General features: G+C 38.8%; 1 pseudogene; it reads right to left on the reverse strand.

The window, feature by feature from the left end:
- Positions 1-353: 353 nt before the first annotated feature.
- Positions 354-1,675, reverse strand: LOC129685234 (N-alpha-acetyltransferase 50-like; annotated as a pseudogene).
- Between the last annotated feature and the right edge of the window lie 3,879 nt (positions 1,676-5,554).

The raw sequence follows: 5,554 nt of genomic DNA on the forward strand, positions 1-5,554 counted from the left end.
GGATCGGGAGGGGAGGAGGGAGGGGCTTATGGGGGGATACAAAATGAATAAAGTGTAATTAATAAAAAAAAAGTAAACTGCCAAAATTTTTAAATCATCTGACACCCAATTTGGGGAGACATCTCAACTGTGAAACTATACATACCTATCTTCTCTTTCCTTCAGTCCAAACACCTCACAAAAATAAAGAGAACTAAAACAATTCAAATATGAGCATTTTTAAGAGTCACTGAAAGTATTAAAAACTTTAAAGGAAAAAAAGGACGAATAACAAGGGAGGAAAGCTGAAGAATAGTGGGTGGGGGAATCAATGGGTCTTTCTTTCATTTGGAGACAAGCAAGTGCAGTAAAGTTCATTTATAACTGGTGCCGTTGTCTGCCTTTTGTGTCTATGCATTCTGACCAGATGGGACTTTGAGGTTTTTCTTGAGCACATGAGCATCTATCTGCAAGCTCTATCTTCTTCTAGTAGTTCCTTTTTGTCTCAATATTTTCAAAGCCATACTTCCTGTAAAAGTCAATCACTGACTCATTGCTGGTTTGGACATGCAGATAGATGTTGTCAAAACTGCCATCTTTCTCACAGACGTTTAGGACATGATTTAGGATTTGAGTTCCTATTCCTAGTCTTCGGTAAGGTGCCAGCATTCTAGTGTCATGATTGAAAGTCTCTTTTGAGTCTGTGAATGATCCACCCTGCGGCACACCACACTTACAGCTATATCATTGAAATATGCAAGTTTTCCTAGTTCTCCAACCTCCAGCACATCCTTGTAGACTTTATCATTATCTCTGACTGGAAAGATGACCTGGTTCAGTCTCTGCAACTGTTTAATATTGTGTGGCATCATGTCACATCTCCCAGCTCGATCCATACGTTCACCTTTTAAAAAAGTTAATCTTTTTTTTATTAATTACAGTTTATTCTCTTTGTATGCCAGTTGTAACCTCCTCCCTTGTTCCATCTCAATAACACCCCCTCCTTTTTCTCCTCCCATGCTCCTCCCCCAGTCCACTGATAGGAGAGGTCCTCCTTCACTTCCATCTGATCCTAGCCTATCGGGTCTCATCAGGACTGTCTGCATTGTCTTCTGTGGCCTGGTAAGGCTAAACCCCCTCAGGGAGAGGTGATTAAAGAGCCAGCCACTGAGCTCATGTCAGAGACAGTCCCTGTTCTCATTATTAGGGAACCCACTTGGATACTGAGCTACCATGGGCTACATCTGAGCAGAGGATAATCATGCTAAAATCCGTACACGTAAAGAGGCTAATCAAGAAGGAGGACCCTGGGTAAGATGATCAATCCTCACTCAGAAAGGTAAATAGGATGGACAGTGGAGGAGGGAGAAAACAGGGAACTAGACAGGAGCTTACCACAGAGGGCCTCTGAAAGATTCTACCCAGAAGTGTATCAAAGCAGAGGCTAAGACTCATAAGCAAACGTTGGGCAGAGTGCAGGGAATCTTATGAAAGAAGTGAGAGATATTAAGATCTGGAGGGGACAGGAGCTCCACAAGAAGAGAAAAAAAATCTGGGCCCAGGGGTCTTTTCTGAGACTGATAGTCCAACCAAGGACCATTCATGGAGATAACAGGCTTTTCATCTTATCTGCCTGGTGAGGTCATCCTATCAGCCCCCACCCATGCTGTCATTCTCTCTACCTGGAGTTCTCCATGCCTTTACCCGAGGCTATTCAAGCCTATACACTTGTCTCTAGATTGAAGGAAGGGTGTTGAGGGGCTGAAATGGCCTGGAGAGCCAAGCTAGGCCCTGAGACTAGGGAGACACAGGGAAACCTGCCACCACCATTATGCTGCCGCTGCCCCACCACATGTGCACATGGGATACTCCTACATTAAACATTTTCATATGTACATTTCTGAATTCATATTCAGCCACCATCTCCTGCTCTTTTTTTCTCCAGATTTTATAGATGGTATGTATGACCTCTTAGCTGTATTTTCCTAAGGTACTCTTTAAGAATATTTGGAGACACTCTATAGATTATTTCCTTATTTCTAAACAGCTCTTATATTTTTTGTGTTTCTGATGGCTATTTGTCATCTTTTTGTGCAGAAATTTATTTGCCACTATGATCTTTTTTTTTCTATAAATGCTACTCTAGATTTGCCATTATACATTTCTTAGTATACTACTTCACTGAAGACTTATGAGCTACCATGTCAACTAGAAATTCATTTCATGATGCAGACCCATTTGGTCAGCTTCTCAGTAAACCTCTTCAACTACATCTATGTAAACAGTCCACTGCATTGTGTCATTAAACTCTTCTACACAGTCATTTAGTTGTAACTGAGTATGGTCTCTGTGACAAATTCCTGGGGCTTGAAATCATTGCTCAGCCACATAATGATTTGGGGTAAATAAATTTTTCTATGATTGAATTTCTCCATCAGCAAAGGCCAGGATTCAGAGTACTGTTGAATAGATATGAGATGCCCCTCAAATGTCAATGTGATAAAGGCTTGGTTAGAAGGGTAGTGGTATTAGAAGGGAGTAGAATATTTAAAATGTAGGCATAATGAATTTTCTTTTCTTTTCTTTTTTTTCAGAAGCATTCAGTCTTTACTTGGTAGAGAATGAGGTACCTTGTGAAATATCAACTTGTTTATCTTAGAATATGTGGAAATTTGTACATAATATAGATACCTGTAGTTAAACATTCTCCCTGATAATGGGAATTCTTTACGTCCTTCAATGACTTAATTAGACTATAGTCAATTACTCTCCCTTTGTCCCTTGTGTCCTGTCATTTTGCTACTATGATATGCTAGCCTGTCCAGGACCAACATCAAGAGGTCCAACCTGCCACAAATGAAACCTCTGAAACTGTGGGCCAAAAGAAATCTTATCAATTTGCTGAGATATACTGTAGAAACAGAGAGCTGACCAGCAATGGATAATAGTAACACCTCTATGACACTGTTATGAAGGTTTCATAAAGTATTGTGGATAGTTTAAAGTGCTGCCTAGCTTAAAGTGGACATTCCATTTTATGTTATTCCTGCTATTATTAATATAATCATTATTCGGAATTTCTCATCTCAGTAAAGGAAATAATTACCCATTATTTATATATGGTAAAAATTTGACTAACATCCTTACCTCGTTATCTTTTTACTCCTTCCCATCTATTATGATTCTACTCAAGTTTCTTTTCAAATGCTTACACTTCACATCACCATGGGTCAGCCAAATATATGTGTACTTATAATGAGTGACAGTGCATATCTATCTTCTCTCCACACAGCAGTCATTGTCATCCAATTAGTACATTCAAATTGGCAATGCTTGGAAGAGAGCTGATTGGATTATAATACAACATTGAAATAAGCAAATCCTACAAATCAATGTTCTATTTAAAAAAAAAATGGTTGTTACCTATTTGCCACCATACAACATTTTTGTACCCTTGTGGTTTCTCCTTCAAATTACTACAAAGCATGTTGATTTTCTATTTCTGCCTCAGTTCATGGGATACTCTGGTCTGCACTAATACCAGAGGTAAACAATATATCTAAAACACTAATCTCCGGGGCTGGAGAGATGGCTCAGAGGTTAAGAGCAGTGGCTGCCCTTCCAAAGGTCCTGAGTTCAATCTCCAGCACCCACATGGTGGCTCACAACCATCTATAATAAGATCCGGTACCCTCTGCTGGTGTGTAGGCAGAACATTGTATATGTAGTAAGTAAATAAAATAAATCTTTAAAAAGATAAATAAAACACTAATCCCATTATGTCACCATTCTTCAGATTACATAATTCAATATGTCTTCATTTCACTTATGTTTAAAGCATAGATATTTAGGAAAGCATACATAACCTGTACTGATTCTGTCAGTATCCCATTTTCCCTCTCTGGGCACTCACTTTTCTTTTACATGAGAAGACTTTATTACCACAAACACATGTAAGTCTGTGCCTGAGGCATTTTCTTCCTAGTTAGAAGTCAAAGAATGTCAGAGTTAATTCTCAGGGAACAGCCTATGCCTAAAAGTGAAATAGAGTCATCTGGAATTATATAAATGTATGTGTTCTCTCTAGTAGGATGACTCAGAGGTATGTGGTGGATACCAGTTCACAACATCTATAATCCACAGATATTCCAGAGATCATATTCCAAATACAATACAGTCTTTAAATTAATTATCTCGGGGTCTGTTCCAGCATAGCCTAAGTAAAACATGATCATTACATGCCTGCCTGTGCTCTACTTTAGGCTGGCCATCCTTATTCTTACCCTTTAAATCAATATGTACAAAAGAGTTTCACATACACTTTTCTAAACGTAACAGTGTGTTTGATGCCTCTGTATGGTATGCAGGTGATGTTTACCTTAATCTGAAAAAGACAATCTCAACTCTATATTTCTTCACCCAGACAACTTTAGCTTATCCTTGTAACAATATCTTTGTATCCAACTTTACCTTGATCACTGCTCTCTCTTTCCACTGGTACAAGACTCTGATAAATTAAGCCACCTTTTCCTCACCAAAACTGCTTTCCAATGGATGGCAGGTCCAATTTCTGCATCCTCATTCATTATTATTATTAGTACTATTACTATTATTATTATTTACAATTTATTCACTTTGTATCCCAGTTGTAGCCCCCTCCCTCGTCTCCTCCTAGGCTCCTTCTGCCTTCATTTTCCTCCCCTATTCCTTTCTCCTAGTCCATTGATAGGAGAGGCCCTTCTCCCTTATTGTCTGATCCTAGTCTATCAGGTCCCATCAGGACAGTCGATAAAGGTGTTGTGAGAACATCAATTTTCCTCATCTTCTGTCCTGTGTCTTCTTATCATTAGAAAAAGTGTTCAATGAGGCATGTAGACTGAGAAACAACTGCTGTCATGTGCTTGTCAGTGACTGTTGTATAATTATAAACATTGTCAGAAAATTAGATATTTGCATAAATATAGCCAAACACATATTTTGCTTTAGTGTTGTTGATATGTTTTACAAAAATTCAGTAGCTTTTAGTCCTGACATTTTCTTATTATCTCTGCATTTCAATATTACCTTCTGGCTGTGCAATTAAGGGAATTTTCAGAATTTTGAAGAAATAAGTATGCACCATTTAGAAGTGGCAAAACACTCAAGGCACTGCTTAATTCTCCAGTTCTGTCTGGAAGGGATTACTCATATGTGAGTACAGATACTCCTTTTCGGGAAAGCTGGCCTCCCTGTTATCCTCACAAACTCTATTTATGTCCTCTGTTATTGTTGGTGTTTATTTGTTTGCTTGTTTTGAAGAGTGTTTCACTAGGTAGACCAGGCTGGCCTTGAATGTTGAAATCTGCCTCCCTCTTGAGTACTGCTATTGAAGTTAGGTTCAGAGTGCTGTATGTTCTCTGTTGAACTTAGAGAATTTTGGTGCAAAAACCCTGGAAGGCTGATTAATCATCCTTATCCAGAAAGAAGACCTGGAGGCCACTCTGAGAAACTGTTCTCCTCTTACTGTGTAGAAAAGCCCTCATTAGAAAAGAAGGAGAAAGACAAACTTGGTATATACTCGCTTATATAGACCTAC

This window comes from Psammomys obesus, unplaced genomic scaffold (genome assembly GCF_907164565.1).
Source record: "Psammomys obesus unplaced genomic scaffold, mPsaObe1.curated_primary_1811, whole genome shotgun sequence".
In the NCBI taxonomy this organism is placed as follows: Eukaryota; Metazoa; Chordata; class Mammalia; order Rodentia; family Muridae; genus Psammomys; species Psammomys obesus.